Here is a 16,498-nt window from a genome sequence, read left to right as displayed (position 1 = left end):
ATAATTGAATGTGTGGTGAAGAGAGATGAGGTAGTCATTAAGAAATTATGTTAAATACTATTATTGCACACAGAGTCCAACTTATTATGTTAAATGTTAAGCACATTTGTACTCCTGAACTTATTTAGGCTTGCCATAAAGAAGGGGTTGAATACTTATTGATTTAAGACATTTCAGCTATTAATTTTAAATTATTTTGTAAAAATGTCGAAAAACAAATAATTTCACTTTGACATTATTGGGGTATTGTGTGTAGGCCAGTGACACTAAAATATCAATTTAATCCATTTTAAATTCAGGCTGTAACACAACAAAATTCAAGGGGTATGAATACTTTCTGAAGGCATTGTAAGCTCTGTATAACAGGTACACATCTCTCCCTCACCCCGTCTCCTCCATCTCCTCTAACCCTCCCCTCTCCACTCCAGCTCTGTGGCAGCTCCAGCCGTCAATCGACAGCGTTTCAGACACAATGGCTAATTCAATTTCCCTGGGCCACCTCTTCCCACCAGGCCAGAAGGCCCTGTCTTGGGCCGATAGGGCCCCTACACCCATCCACCATGTCAGGAGGACTGGGGATTTTACCAGACCCCTCAGCTACATCACTTTAATAGACACACATAACTGGATTGGTAGCAAGGGAGGGAAGGGAAGGGAGAGCGTGGGGAGGTGGTGTACACCAGCCTGCGTGCCCAAAGGAAGAGTGTAGCTGCTTCCAGGACCAAATAGCAGCCTACCTGGTTCTCTACCTCCCCTGCCTGGTTCTCCCCTGCACCCCTCCTGTCTATCCCTGTCTCCCCTATCTCCCCTGTGTATCTTCTCTCTCCCTGCCTCCCCTATCTCCCTTGGTGCTCCTTCTCTCACAATTTCTTCCCACCTATTCAGACTTCCTCCCCTCTCTCCCCTCTTTCTCCTGCAATCTCACTTAGCCTTCCCGTCTTCCCTATCTTAACCTGCCTCCCCCAAATCTCCCCTATTCCTCCCGACTCTCAGGGGAAAGTTCATGAAAAGGGTTCAACTCCAGCTCCACTCTCCTAAAGGAGCTTTTGAAGACTTCTGGCAGGAAGAAGGGGTGGGAGTAGAGAAAAAAAGGAGGGGAACATCTGGGTGGTGCAGAGTCGGCTTCGGTTCACTTACCCGAGGTTCCCCACGATGTTCCCGGAGCGGAGAGGCACATGGCCCCAAATGGAGAGGTGGAGCGAGGGAGACGGGGAAAGAAGGAGAGAAAGAGAGGGTTGACAGCGGGTGACCCGCGGAGCAAAGGGATGAGGAGAAAGGAAAGAGGGGAAAAGTAAGTGAAAACATTTCAAGTGCAACAAAAAAAAAAGTTTTTCACACATTTCAGATAGTCATTGCATTATCCTCCTCCTCCTCCTCCTCCTCCTCCTCCTCCTCCTCCTCCTCCTCCTCCTCCTCCTCCTCTCCTCTCATTTCCCTCGTAGCAAGTTCCTGGCCTGTTTTCATCTCCTCTACCCCTTACTCTATGCACTATTTCTACCTCTCCTCTCCCTTCTCATCTCATCTCCTCCTCCCTCTCTCCCTGTCCCTTTCTCAGTGGCATGCTCCGGGCCTGAAGTAGTATTGAATCCAATCATAATAATAATAAATAATTAAAAGGGTAGAGCGGGGCCTAAGTGCATGACCATCTCCTCTTGTACACACACGCTGGGGAACCGCACAGTAAACAATAGAAACAGCAGAGGCACAACAGCCCTCGGGCTCTGCATTCTGCGGAGGGAAGGACAAACACACACATGCACACACACAAACAGCTCTTTTCTGGCAAAGGTGTGTGTATGTGTGTGTATGTGTGTGTGTGTGCGTGCGTGTGCATGTGGTTGTGTATGTTTCTCCCTCCCTCCACCACTGCTCCAATGGGTTCCTGTTGGTTTATGGCACAAACACAAACACAAGCATAGAGCCTACAACAACAATAGCTCTGCTTTCCAAAACACCTGCAGCCACAGGTTGGACAGCCTACAAGCTCTCACAGTGTTATGTCAGAATTAAACATTCATCCATGTTTCTCAAACGTCAAATTTCGAAGTTTTTCCAAAGGTCAAATTTAAAAGTTTTTAATGTTATGTTTAAGCATTAACTTCGCATTTTTAAGGTTAGGCATTAACTCCGAATGGTTAAGGTAAGGGTTAAGGTTTGGGATAGGCTTCAAACTAAAATATAAAAAACAACTTTCTATTGCTGGATTCAAACATGCAACCTTTGGAATCAGAGGCAGATGCTTAAAACCCATCCACCACGCCCTAGCAAAACCCAAACCTACTTGAAGGTAACAGCGCTCAATGTTGCCGCTAGTAGCCGGTTTCCACGTCATCTCCCGACGTTCTCAGACATGGATGCACATCGAATACTGACCTGCCTGTGGACAGCACAATACACTGATTGGTCTCTATCTAACTATCTCAGCCCTTTACTGTCTGGGGTCTGTTTGGAGCAGCTACTGACTCTTTGATACAGCCTGTATACAGATGCCATATCTTAATTGATCCAGTTTCTCACAGAAGGAAAATACTAAATTATGATTTTAATTATAATTAATGGACATTTTTGTTATTGTAAAGGTTGATACATTTTTTGTTTAAGGGCAAATCAAGACTAGTGGAAATTACTCACTTTAGGAGCCTTTTTAAACCTTGAAAACACTGCAAGCTTGTATTTCCAGCTGTGCATGGAAATTCCTGGAACAACAGGATGATCAAATTAAGATACAGCATCTGTACCTTCACTAACCATGCCGTATTCAAATTAAACTAGTAAAGTATAAAGTATCTAATATACAGACACGTAATTCCTGAAACCGTATCAGATGGAAAAACACAAGTAACACTAGAATCAACATGATGATATTACTGATATACAGTGGGGGGAAAAAAGTAGTTAGTCAGCCACCAATTGTGCAAGTTCTCCCACATTTACATGGCTCAAAGAGAAGAAATATAATATCTATTGTATACAGGAAACTCATTCAACAATTCGAGATGAAGTAGCGTGGAAAAATGAATGGGGGGGGGGGGGGGGAATATACTTCTCCCATGGGCAAAGAAATTCAAAAGGGGTGATGATATTAATTAATAGTAATTTCGATCCGAATGTGCAAATTGTCCAAATAGATACGCAAGGTAGATGGATTATTTTAAATATGTTATTGGACCATAAACAGATATGGCTCATTAACCTTTACGGACCAAATAATGATGATCCACAATTCTTTGACAATATATATATAATACATTATCAAGCCTGCAAGCAATTCAAGACAATATTATTATGGTGGGGGATTATAATACTGTTTTAAATAGCTCAATGGACCGTAAAGGAAATCACACCACAAACAATCACCCACATGCTCTTAAGGAAATTGTGAATGTCATGGATACATTAGAACTAGTAGATATATGGAGGCTTAAATACACTGATCTAGTGAGATATACATGGCGGAGACTGAATCAAGCTAGTCGTCTTGACTTCTTTCTTATCTCATTCTCGTTGGCACCAAAAGTAAAAAAAAGTGTTGATAAGGGACAGAATGCGGTCGGACCATCATATAATAGGCATATACATTACTCTTACTGAATTTCCACGTGGGCGAGGATATTGGAAATGTAATCAAAGCCTATTGGATGATCATTTATTTATAATTAGAACAAAGGGATTTATAACATACTTTTTCCAACATAACATAGGTACAGCGAATCCCCTTATTGTATGGGACACCTTTAAATGTGCCTTTAGAGGCCATGCAATTCAGTACTCATCTCGAAAACAAAAGCAATTAAGGTCAAAAGAGTTTATACTAAGAAAGGAAATAAAAAGTCTAACAGAACAGATAGATGGCAATAAAAACTGTAACATAGAGGCTCAGAATAAATTAGAGGAAAAACAAAAAGAAACTGAGAAACTTATTCAAGAAAGATCAAGTGTAATATATTATAAAAATAAAGCAAACTGGATGGAATATGGGGAAAAATGCAAAAAAATAATTTTTAATCTTCAACATAGGAATGCTACCAAAAATAACTTCATGAAACTGGTTACAATTGACGGAGTCACCCATAATTCACCAAATGATATTTTGAAGGAGGAAACAAAGTACTTTAAGCATATGTTTTCTTTTCAGTCGCCTCCATCTCCTCTAACTGAAGCTAATTGTAGAGATTTTTTTTCTATTGATAATGTCAAATTAACAGCCACACAGAAAGACTCATGTGAAGGTGAAATTACAGAGGAGGAACTTCTGGATGCAATTAAAGACTTTAAGTCTGGGAAAACTCCAGGGTTGGATGGCATACCAGTCGAGGTATACCAAACCTTTTTTAATATACTAAGAGGACCATTATTAGCATGTTTTAACCACTCCTATGTAAATGGTAGATTATCTGACACTCAAGAAGAAGGTCTGATCTCATTATTACTGAAACAGGATACAAGTGGAAAATATAAAGATCCAGTCCATTTACAAAATTGGAGGCCCCTTACACTTCAGTGTTGTGATGCAAAAATCCTAGCAAAATGTATAGCACATAGAATTAAAAAGGTATTGTCGGATATTATTCATTCTAATCAGACAGGTTTTTTACATGGAAGATACATTGGAGATAATCTAAGGCAAGTATTGGAAACAATAGAACACTATGGAAAATATGGGAAACCAGGCCTGCTATTCATAGCAGACTTCGAAAAGGCATTTGATAAAGTTCGACTGGGGTTTATATATAAATGCCTGGATCATTTCAATTTTGGAGAATCTCTTATGAAATGGATCAACATTTTACCCTTGGTGTAAAATAGTAAATAATGGCTATTTCTCAGAAAGTTTTAAACTGTCAACAGGAGTGAAACAAGGTTGTCCACTATCGGCATATCTATTTATTGTGGCCATCGAGATGTTAGCTATTAAAATCATCTCCAATAATAATAGCAGAGGATTAGAAATACAGGGCTTAAAAACAAAGGTGTCATTGTACACTGATGATTCATGTTTTCTTATAAATCCACAACTGGGGACACCTTGCTGTCCCCAGTCCGCCTGGCCTTGCTGCTATTCCAGTTTCAACTGTTCTGCCTGCGGTTACGAAACCCCTACCTGTCCCAGACCTGCTGTTTTCAACTCTTAATGATCGGCTATGAAAAGCCAACTGAGAGACCTGAGCCCTAGGACCATACGTCGGGACTACCGGCCGTGGTGACTCCTTGCTGTCCCCAGTCCGCCTGGCCTTGCTGCTATTCCAGTTTCAACTGTTCTGCCTGCGGTTATGGAACCCCTACCTGTCCCAGACCTGCTGTTTTCAACGCTTAATGATCGGCTATGAAAAGCCAACTGAGATTTATTCCTGATTATTATTTGACCATGCTTGTCACTTATGAACATTTTTGAACATCTTGGCATGGTTCTGTTATAATCTTCACCCGGCACAGCCAGAAGAGGACTGGCCACCCCTCATAGCCTGGTTCCTCTCTAGGTTTCTTCCTAGGTTTTCGCCTTTCTAGGGAGTTTTTCCTAGCCACCGTGCTTCTACACCTGCATTACTAGCTGTTTGGGGTTTTAGGCTGGGTTTCTGTACAGCACTTCGAGATATTAGCTGATGTAAGAAGGGCTATATAAAATAAAATTGATTGATTGATTGATTGAACTAGAATCCCTCCACAGCCTCATAGAGGATCTAGATACATGTTCTAACTCTTTGGATTACAACCAAATTATGACAAATGTACTATATTACATTACCATGTAGATTACCAATAAAATGGTCTGATGGTGATGTGGATATACTCGGAATACATATCCCAAAGGAAATAAATGATCTCACTTCAATACATTTTAATAGAAAGTTAGCAAAAATAGATAAGATATTACTACCATGGAAAGGAAAATACCTGTCAATTTGGGGAAAAATCACCCTGATTAACTCTTTAGTATTATCCCAGTTTACCTATTTGCTTATGGTCTTGCCTACGCCTAGCGAACAGTTTTTTAAATTATATGAGAAAAATATTTTCAATTTTATTTGGAAAGGCAAGCCAGACAAGATTAAAAGGGCATATTTATATAATGAATATGAATTTGGAGGACAGAAATTATTAAATATTAAAGCAATAGACCTATCACTAAAAGCTTCAGTCATACAAAAGTTATACTTAAATCCGAACTGGTTCTCAAGCAAATTAGTAAGATTGTCTCACCCAAATGTTCAAGAAAGGCCTTTTTCCCTTTATTCAGATTACAACAACTCATTTGCATTTATTTGAAAAGGAAATCATCTCCCTAATATCACTATTTCTAAAACAAGCCATAGAAAGTTGGTTGCAATTTCAATTTAATCCTCCAGAAACGACAGAACAAATAATGCAACAAATATTGTGGTTAAATTCAAATATACTAATTGACAAAAAAACTTTATTTTTTGACAGAATGTTTAAAAAAGGTATAATCTTCGTAAATGATATCATCGGTAGGACTGGTGGAGTTATGTCGCACATGCAGCAAAAACAAATGGAAATGTCTGCTCTACCCAAAATTACAACCAAATAATTGCAGCCTTACCGCAAAAGTGGAAGATGAAAGTGGAAGGGGGAGAAAGTAAGGAACTTGTCTGTCGGCCTTGCATTAAAAAACATAATTGGTTAAGGAAAACTGTGATAAATAAAAAAGTATGTCAGTTTCACTTAAGGACCAAAGGATTGACAGCCGTCCCATATTCCTGGGATAGGATAAAGTAATCCTTCTACCCCCCCCCCCCCAAAAAAATTTTTAATAAATAATAATAATAATAATAATAATAATAATAATAATAATAATAATAATAATAATAATAATAATAATAATAATAAATAATAATAAAAAATATTTAAAAAAAATGTAAAGTGGTTATCCCACTGGCTATAGGGTGAATGCACCAATTTGTAAGTCGCTCTTGATAAGAGCGTCTGCTAGATGACGTAAATGTAAATGTAAATATAGATTGCAAAATAGTTGGGAAGAGATCTTTGACGTACCGATCCCATGGCATAGTGTTTATGAACTGACACGCAAAACGACACCGGATTCAATAATTTGAATTATTCAATTTCAATTATTATATACAATTCTTGCTACCAATAGAATGTTATTTATATGGGGGATACAATCTTCCCAGCTATGCAGATTTTGCTGTGAAGAGACAGAATCATTAGATCATTTGTTTTGGTTCTGTCCATTTGTAGCTTTTTTTTGGACACAGGTCCAGCAATGGCTAAAGGATTGCAATATTTACCTGGAGCTAACCTTGCAGATAGCATTACTGGGTGATCTGAAAAGTCATAGTCAATCAATCAATAATATAATAATACTTTTAGCAAAAATGTTTATTTTTAATTCACAATCTGTAGAAGCAATGAGAATAGAAAGGTTCAGAACTTTTGTAAAATTTCACAGTACGGTTGAAATATGTATGGCAAATAGACATCCTATATGGATGGTGTTAAGAGATAGATGGGAGGTATTGAATAGAGTTGAAGGATGGGACTAATAACAAATAACAACAAATAATAACAAAGATAGCTAATAATGTAAGCATACTGTGTCCATAATAAGTATATAGGTTGTATGTTGGCAGCAGTTGGGAAAGAGCACAGTTAGAAAGATATGGCATATAGAAGCAAACCGGATGGACATCATGAAAATGATCAGAGAGGTTGAGAGTAGGAGAAGTTCAGGAGCAAAAATAAAAAATAAAAAAATTATATATATATATATATATATATATATATATATATATATATATATATATATATATATATATATATATATATATATAATAGAATTATTGTAAAATTAACTCTGTCCATAAGGTGTAGATAGTAAGTATAGACCGGAAGTAGAGGCCTGGGCATTGTTGTTCACTAATTTACTCCAAGTAGGGAAAGGATGGCAGGGTTGAAAAGAAATTAAGGGGAGTATATATATAAAAAACATGGGGGATTGGAAGTGATGCAGAATTTTACATTGATAGAAGATACAATCTATCTGCAATATTAAGCTGATCCATCCCCCCCCACAAAAAAACAAAACAATAACGTTATTATTATTTTTTTATTAAAAAAATACGATACAACAAAATAAGAAAATAAATAAAAGTCCTCCCACTTAAAAAGATGAGAGAGGCCTGTAATTTTCATCATAGGTACACGTCAACTATGACAGACAAAATGAGAATAAAATATCCAGAAAATCACATTGTAGGATTTTTTATGAATTTATTTGCAAATTTTGGTGGAAAATAAGTATTTGGTCAATAACAAAAGTTTCTCAATACTTTGTTATATACCCTTTGTTGGCAGTGACACAGGTCAAACGTTTTCTGTAAGTCTAAACAAGGTTTTCAAACACTGTTGCTGGTATTTTGGCCCATTCCTCCATGCAGATCTCCTTTAGAGCAGTGATATTTTGGGGCTGTCGCTGGGCAACACGGACTTTCAACTCCCTCCAAAGATTTTCTAAGGGGTTGAGATCTGGAGACTGGCTAGGCCACTCCAGGACCTTGAAATGCTTCTTACGAAGCCACTCCTTCGTTGCCCGGGCGGTGTGTTTGGGATCATTGTCATGCTGAAAGACCCAGCCACGTTTCATCTTCAATGTCCTTGCTGATGGAAGGAGGATTTCACTCAAAATCTCACGATACATGGCCCCATTCATTCTTTCCTTTACACGGATCAGTCGTCCTGGTCCCTTTGCAAAAAACAGCCACAAAGCATGATGTTTCCACCCCCATGCTTCACAGTAGGTATGCTGTTCTTTGGATGCAACTCAGCATTCTTTGTCCTCCAAACACGACGAGTTGAGTTTTTACCAAAAAGTTCTATTTTGGTTTCATCTGACCATATGACATTCTCCCAATCCTCTTCTGGATCATCCAAATGCACTCTAGCAAACTTCAGACGGGCCTGGACATGTACTGGCTTAAGCAGGGGGACACGTCTGGCACTGCAGGATTTGAGTCCCTGGTGGCGTAGTGTGTTACTGATGGTAGGCTTTGTTACTTTGGTCCCAGCTCTCTGCAGGTCATTCACTAGGTCCCCCCGTGTGGTTCTGGGATTTTTGCTCACCGTTCTTGTGATCATTTTGACCCCACGGGGTGAGATCTTGCATGGAGCCCCAGATCGAGGGAGATTATCAGTGGTCTTGTATGTCTTCCATTTCCTAATAATTGCTCCCACAGTTGATTTCTTCAAATCAAGCTGCTTACCTATTGCAGATTCAGTCTTCCCAGCCTGGTGCAGGTCTACAATTTTGTTTCTGGTGTCCTTTGACAGCTCTTTGGTCTTGGCCATAGTGGAGTTTGGAGTGTGACTGTTTGAGGTTGTGGACAGGTGTCTTTTATACTGATAACAAGTTCAAACAGGTGCCATTAATACAGGTAACGAGTGGAGGACAGAGGAGCCTCTTAAAGAAGAAGTTACAGGTCTGTGAGAGCCAGAAATCTTGCTTGTTTGTAGGTGACCAAATACTTTTTTTCCACCATAATTTGCAAATAAAATCATAAAAAATCCTATAATTTAATTTTCTGGAAAAAAAAATCTCAATTTGTCTGTCATAGTTGACATGTACCTATGATGAAAATTACAGGCCTCTCTCATCTTTTTAAGTGGGAGAACTTGCACAATTGGTGGCTGACTAAATACTTGTTTCCCCCACTGTATCTCTACCACCAGTCTGATGGTAATCTAGCACCAAAGTTAACACCAGGAAAATGTTTCAAATATTTGTAAAAATCAGTCAAAGCAAAAATCAGTCCACATTCTACATCTGTACAAAAACTATAATATGTTGCGAAATGACAAGAGAACAGGCTGGTGTGTGTGCACCCCTGTGTAAGATTATGTGAGTGTGAGTGTGTGTGTGTGTAGGGGAGAGGGGAGAGTGGGGTGGGGGGCATGTGTGTGTGTATGTGCGCTTGCATATATTTGTGTGTCTGCATGTGTGTGCGCCCACCAGTGAGTGTGTCCTCAGATGTCACGTTTTGAGTGTGAGAGCAGATATCCCTGTGTCTCCAGCAGCACTCTGGATCCCTGGTGGGACAACGCTTGATGACAGATGCTGATGAAGATTCTGCTGAGGCAAACTATTACACAAACAGACCAACCAAAGATTAACCACACAGACCAGACCAAACGATTACCCAAACAGACCAACGAAACAATTCTGAAACAGACCAACCAAAGATTACCCACACCAGACAACGATTACTCAAACAGGCCAGACCAAATGATTACACAAACAGACCAGACCAAAATATTACCCACAGGTCAGACCAAACGATTACCCAAAGAGGCCAGACAGCATTTTATCCAAGCTAAATAATTTGTTGATGTAAAAATATTCATTGAAATTACTGTTTGAAGAGAAATAAACATTCAGGTTTGGGCCTTTGATTTACCTCAACATGACCCCCAAAAAATTGCAAATGTTGAAATGGTGCCTAGCTTGGCATGTGTTGTCAGTGTATTAACCAATGTCTCTGACAAAAACAGAATATCTGGAATAAATAATAAATAAATAGTGATGTGGATCCTAATACCAGCTTTATAATGACAAGAAGATACTGAAATACAAAGAACGTACATCACATTTTCTTCCAATAGCATTTAATAGTCAGCATATTAGAGCAGAATGTCAATCCATGTTGTATTTGATATGGTAAACATGCTGCTGTTATTATTGTTGTGTTTCAAAAGATGAGGCCAATATTGACATGCCAACTGTCTGTGTTACAGTGAGTAAAGACGCCATAAAAGACAGCCCAGACTCCGACTAGTCTACAATGAGCTGGATGTGAGCCAAAATGTCTACTCTCCGAACAATGTACATTTCTCACACGCACACACACACATACACACACATAAATGCACACTTCAGACGCTCCTTTCAATTCACACAGGGTGAAGAGAAGGCCCCTCACACAAAACTAAAAGACACAGACACCTATGACCGAGGTAGGTAGGTAGAAATCTCCAATAGTTGACAAACGCCCCTCATAACACCCAAAATCTGAGGAGAGAAAGAAAATAGTCAAAGCATCAATATACTTATTTCATTCTTCCTTTACAATGTGGGTCCCGTGAGTTCCCTCCCAAAAGCCTCAACTAAAACAAGAATGTATAAAATATGTAATTTTGAAAATGACCTGTGTCAGAGTTCAGGAGGTCCCCATCTGTGTGTGTGAGGAACAGAGAGGAGGAGAGCAGAGAGGGAAGAAGAGTGATGACCCTCAAACAGCTTGCCTACGACTACCTGCTGATTCAAAAACACTGGCCAGACATCAAGCCCAACGTAGCCAAAGGATCAAACAGAGCAGCAGAGAATACTGCTTATTTCAGAGGAAAAAAAAAACAAGGAGGGAGAGATAGATGGAGAGAGGGAGGAGGGACGTAGAGAGAGATCAGTGTATGTATGTGTGTGTGTATGTGTGTGTGTGTGTCCCCGTCTGTGGCTTGTTTTGAGCGGCTTTGGTCACCAGGGAAAGGAGGGAGGACAGAAGAAAGAAGAAACGGAGGGAAAGCAAGAGAGAGAGAGAGGGGGGGGGGACCATTACACACTATTTTTCTTAACCTAAAAACAAACATTAATGACTTAGCCTGAGATCCATTAGCTTTAACCTCTGTTGGTGAGGCGGGGAGCAGGAAACCAACATGGCCGTTATAATAACATTGCTGTTTGAAGCTTAATCCCCTTTAACATTCTTAATTAGGCAACAACAACCAGTAAGCCTCTTTCTTGTGTCTAGCCACACACGCTAAACAGCTATTGTGTGTGGAAAGGCAGATCTGAGGCAGGGAAAACCCACTGTGGTCTGCAGCTTTATTATGCTAGTGGTTTCTAATAAATACATGTTTGGAGAAAGCTAAACACACTGTTGATTCTGCTGTTGCCTTTGCTCTTTGGAGTTTTAGGGCCGGCTTGCATTTAGAAACTTTGTTACAAATCTATGGTACAGTAAACATTTTAGGAAACAGTTCTATCCACAGTCAATTATTATCAGTACTGTCAGTAAGGCAGCATTAAATAACAGGGAAAATGACAAAGGGCAAGAAAATGTGTGTGTGTGTGTGATGCTGTAAGAGAAATCATGCCCCTATCCCCTGTCCGCTGTTTAAGCGCATCATTTATTATTTATCATTCATAGCGAGGCCACCTCCACGCAAACCACTCGTCACACACGTCCTCTCCTCATCTCCTCTCATTATTGTCCCTCTCCAGCGTAATCACACAGACACACAAACACACACACAGTTACAAAGACACAGTTAAAATGACACACAGACACACAGACACAAAGACACACGGACACAAAGACACACAGACACAAAGACACACAGACAAACACACACATAGCACATAGAAAAGTGAACCCTGAGGAGCTATTTCACTTTTCCTCACTCTATCTATGTACCACTGCTTGGATTAACCCCAAAAAATATCTAGCACTGACTCAATCAGGAAAGTTGCTAGCACTGACTCAATTTGGAAAAGTCGCTAGCACTGACTCAATTACCACAGAATAGGAGAGAGCGGCTTCTTAAATGAATACTCACATGGCCACGAATACAACAATCAATGGTCCTTTGAATACTGATTATTCGATAATTTAGTTGATTTCAAACGTTTTGGGCCAGCTTCCAGGTAATAAATTGAGCCTAACCCTGGACAAAAAAAATAACTTTTATTTATGGGGAATTCCATCTAAAGTGCTTTTTGGTCAAGGTCAAAATGAGCCCAGGAAATTGTATGGAGTCAATCTGACTCCTTAATGATTGATTTAAAACAAAATAAAACTGTGAACGAAAATAATACTTATTGTAACCAATAAAAAAGTGTGTTGAGATAAAAATATATATAAATGAAAATGTCTGAATTGTAAGCAAAACATTTTATTAAAACGTGTTAAAAACACATTTAAAAGCATTTAGTTGATGTTAGCAAGAAATTGTCAGGGTTTGTTCGATCAAATGTGTTCTCGCTCTCAATCACTCTCTTTTAATTTACAAGTTTAAAAAAAATCCATTCTCTTAAGGTATCTTTTTTTCGATTGGAGTTTTGTGGCGCGTTCACCTGCTAGTCAAAACTAGGAAACTCAAAAATGCTAACCTGTTTTATTTATACACGTGCCGCGTTCAACCAATTAGCAAGTCATACATTTCAGAGTTTCCTAGTCACGACTAGCATTGGCCCTGTTTTGACGTGGAGGTGGGCTTAGAGAAGGGGACCGCTTCATTTGGTCACTGTGCCTTGGAGTGATGGATTAAGAGCTCTATTCAATCTGTATCACAGAAGCGATAGAAATGTATAAGTAATTTCCGATTGAGCCGACGTAAGCGGCGTTTACCGTGAATGCAGTTTCCATTAATGCGTGAACATTGCCATTAAATGTTAATCAATCAATCAATTTAATGTATTTATAAATCCCTTTTTACAGCAACAGATGTCACAAAGTTCTTATACAGAAACCCAGTCTAAAACCCCAAAGAGCAAGCAATGCACGGTGGCTAGGAAAAACTCCCTAGAAAGGCAGGAACCTAGGAAGAAACCTAGAGAGGAACCAGGCTCTAAGGGGTGGCCAGTCCTCCTCTGGCTGTGCCGGTGGAGAATATAAGAGTACATGGCCATTAAGGCTAGATCATTCTTCAAGATGTTCAACCGTTCATAGATGACCAGCAGGGTCAAATAATAATCACAGTGGTTATAGAGGGTGCAACAGGTCAGAACCTCAGGAGTAAATGTCAGCTGGCTTCTCATGGCCAAGCATTCAGAGGTTGAGACAGCAGGTGCGATAGAGAGAAAGAGAGATAGATAGATAGGGAGAGAGAAAGCAAGAGAGAGGGTCGAAACAGCAGGTCCAGGATAAGGTACACACTATTGGTAGTTTGTTGTAACCAAGTATTGGTGCTAAACTGTGTGTTATTGGATGCTAGCATGCTAGTTAGCTATGGCGTCATTGTTAGTTAGCTGAATAAAGTAAGTTGAGTCTATTCCTTGAAACATTGAACCGCTGTAGTTTACAACAATTCTAATTTCTAAAGTGGAAGTTGGGAGATTTTTATTCGGGTGGTTCATTGAAACAATTATAGTTTCTGAGGTGGAAGTTGGGAGAGTTATATTTTTTTGGTGAGGGAGGCACTGCTCTCTTTTCTTTCCCAGATGTTTAGTTCATTTCATTCCGATCTCCTCTGCATTATTGTAGCCATCTGCTACAGCCTGTCAACTATGCCTCTGCCTATCCCTGTTCTCTCCTCTCCGCACAGGCTACACAAACGCCTCACACCGCGTGGCTGCTGCCTCTCTAACCTGGTGGTCCCTGCACGCACCACACACCTGGAGTTCCAGGTCTCAGGCAGCCTCTGGAACTGCCGTTCTGCTGCCAACAAGGCTGACTTCATCCCAGCCTATGCTACCCTGCAGTCCCTCGACTTCCTGGCGCTGACGGAAACATGGATTACCACTGAAAACACTGCTACTCCTACTGCTCTCTCCTCGTCTGACCATGTGTTCTCGCATACCCCGAGAGCATCTGGTCAGAGGGGTGGTGGCACAGGAATCCTCATCTCTACCAAGTGGTTATTCTCAATTTTTCCCCTAACCCATCTGTCTATCTCCTCATTTGAATTCCACGCTGTCACAGTCACTAGCCCATTTAAGCTTAATATCCTTGTCAGCTATCGCCCTCCAGGAGCTTGACGCCTTGATTAGTTCCTTTCCTGAGGATGGCTCACCCCTCACAGTTTTGGGGGATTTCAACCTCCCTACGTCTACATTTGACTCATTTCTCTCTGCCTCCTTCTTTCCACTCCTCTCCTCTTTTGACCTCACCCTCTCACCGTCCCCCCCTACTCACAAGGCAGGCAATACGCTTGACTTCATCTTTACTAGATGTTGTAACCCTCCATGTCTCCGACCACTACTTTGTATCCTTTTCTCTCTCGCTCTCCTCCAACACTACTCACTCTGCCCCTACACAGATGGTAACGTGCCGCCGCAGCAATCCCTCTCTCTCCCACTACTCTCTCCTCTTCCATCCTATCATCTCTTCCCTCTGCTCAATCCTTCTCCCTCCAATCTCCTGATTCTGTCTCCTCAACCCTCCTCTCCTCCCTTTCTGCATCCTTTGACTCCCTGTGTCCCCTATCCTCCCGGCCGGCTCGGTCCTCCCCTCCAGCTCCGTGGCTTGATGACTCATTGCGAGCTCACAGAACAGAGCTCCGGGCAGCTGAGCGGAAATGGAAGAAAACTAAACTCCCTGCCGACCTGGCATCTTTTCACTCCCTCCTCTCTACATTTTCTTCATCTGTTTCTGCTGCTAAGGCCACTTTCTACCACTCTAAATTCCAAGCATCTGCCTCTAACCCTAGGAAGCTCTTTGCCACATTCTCCTCACTGCTGAATCCTCCCCCCCACCCCCCCCCCCCCCCCCCTCCTCCCTCTCTGTGGATGACTTCGTCAACCACTTTGAAAAGAAGGTTGAAGACATCCGATCCTCGTTTGTTAAGTCTAATGACACTGCTGGTCCTGCTCACACTGCCCTACCCTATGCTTTGACTTCTTTCTCCCCTCTCTCTCCAGATAAAATCTTGCGACTTGTGACTGCAGGCCGCCCAACAACCTGCCCGCTTGACCCCATCCCCTCCTCTCTTCTCCAGACACTCTCCGGTGACCTTCTCCCCTACCTCACCTCGCTGATCAACTCATCCTTGTCCGCTGGCTATGTCCCTTCCGTCTTCAAGAGAGCGAGAGTTGCACCCCTTCTCAAAAAACCAACACTCGATCCCACTGATGTCAACAACTACAGACCAGTATCCCTTCTTTCTTTTCTTTCCAAAACTATTGAGCGTGCCGTCTTTAGCCAACTCTCTTGCTATCTCTCTCAGAATAACCTTCTTGATCCAAACCAGTCAGGTTTCAGGACTGGTCATTCAACTGAGACTGCTCTTCTCTGTGTCACGGAGGCTCTCCGCACTGCTAAAGCTAACTCTCTCTCCTCTGCTCTTGTCCTTCTAGACCTGTCTGCTGCCTTTGATACTGTGAACCATCAGATCCTCCTCTCCACCCTCTCCGAGATGGGCATCTCCGGCGCGGCTCACTCCTGGATTGCGTCCTACCTGACCGGTCGCTCCTACCAAGTGGCGTGGCGAGAAGCTGTCTCCGCACCACGTGCTCTCACCACTGGTGTCCCCCAGGGCTCAGTTCTAGGCCCTCTCCTTTTCTCCCTATACACCAAGTCACTTGGCTCTGTCATATCCTCACATGGCCTCTCCTATCATTGCTACGCTGACGATACACAACTAATCTTCTCCTTTCCCCCTTCTGATAGCCAGGTGGCGAATCGCATCTCTGCATGTCTGGCAGACATATCAGTATGGATGACGGATCACCACCTCAAGCTGAACCCTGGCAAGATGGAGCTGCTCTTCCTCCCGGGGAAGGACTGCCCGTTCCATGATCTCTCCATCACGG

Source organism: Coregonus lavaretus (assembly GCF_964263955.1).
Source record: "Coregonus lavaretus genome assembly, chromosome: 16".
Taxonomy (NCBI): Eukaryota; Metazoa; Chordata; class Actinopteri; order Salmoniformes; family Salmonidae; genus Coregonus; species Coregonus lavaretus.
The sequence above is the reverse complement of the archived record's forward strand: the minus strand, read 5'-3'. Positions refer to the sequence as shown.